Genomic DNA, 1350 nt, shown 5'->3' with positions numbered 1-1350 from the left:
AAAGCAAGGTAAATGCAAGGAGAGGGTGCATTTAATGCACCTCGTCAGTGCCTGGCACTCAGCAGGTGCTCCGTACTTCCCAAAGTTCTGAGCAAATAGATCTACACTGACAGCAAGTGCCACCTATGGACTGTGACAAGTAAACATAGAACTCGATTCTTCCCTTGACTTCCTCAAAACAAAGTAAAATAGTCTCACCATGTACTTCAGTGGATAGTGTATTTTACTGAAGATTTGGAAAGACAGAGAGGAGTTTACATTATAGAAACCCTAAACATCTTCAAATGGAATAGATATTCTCCTGTTTCACAAATCTTTTGTTTCCTCCACATCATGTAGGTTAGGAATCTCCCGCTTACCTTCTTTGATTTCCACATTCACCCAAGATATCTGTTAATTTCTACTGCAGATCAGATTATCTCTTTTTCTTTGTCTCCTTCTTTCTCATTAAGCTCTCAGGACCTACCTTACATCTTTTTTTTTTTTTTTTTTAATATTTATTTTTGAGGGAGAGAGGGAGAGAGGGATTGAGAGCAGGGGAGGGACAGAGAGAGAGAGAGAGGGAGGCACAGAATCTGAAGCAGGCTCCAGGCTCTGGGCTGTCAGCACAGAGCCCGATGCGGGGCTCAAACCCACGAGACATGAGATCATGACCTGAGCCGAAGTCGGATGCTTAACTGACTGAGCCACCCAGGCACCCCAGGACCTACCTTACATCTTAAATGGCTTTTCCATGGTGGAGATTTCAATACACCTCTCTCAGTAAATGACAGAACAAGCAGAAAATTTGAACAACACTGTAAAACTTAACCTAATAGACATGTACAGAGCAGTGCCACAAGCAGCTTCAAATTATTCATTCTTTACACATGGAATATTTACTAAACTGATCCTATGCTGTCCCCAAAACCAAAACTCAACAAATGTCAAAATACTGAATTAATAGAGTGTATTCTCTAATGACAATGAAACCAAGTTAGAAACAAATAACAAAAAGATAATGAGAAATCTATAAATGTTGGAAATTGAATAATAAATTTCTAAGTAATCCATAGGTCAAAGAAGAGCTCATAATGGAAATTAGAAAATATTTTGAACTAAATAGTAGTGAAAATACGGCATATCGAGAGATACAGAAACAATGGAAGATACAGATTTAGATACAAGTAACTTAAACAGACTATTGACCCTCTATTGAGCCAAGTGCTTTGCCAAAATTATTTCCTGTTAATGGGCATCATCCAATCCATACAGATATACCTGTATCTGTATCTTATTTGTATGTATGCTACATATAGGCTATTCTATCTATCTATCTATCTATCTATCTATCTATCTATCTATCTATCT

The sequence above is a fragment of the Herpailurus yagouaroundi genome, unplaced genomic scaffold (genome assembly GCF_014898765.1).
Source record: "Herpailurus yagouaroundi ecotype Mexico unplaced genomic scaffold, PumYag 28, whole genome shotgun sequence".
In the NCBI taxonomy this organism is placed as follows: domain Eukaryota; kingdom Metazoa; phylum Chordata; class Mammalia; order Carnivora; family Felidae; genus Herpailurus; species Herpailurus yagouaroundi.
This window is presented reverse-complemented; position numbering follows the sequence as displayed.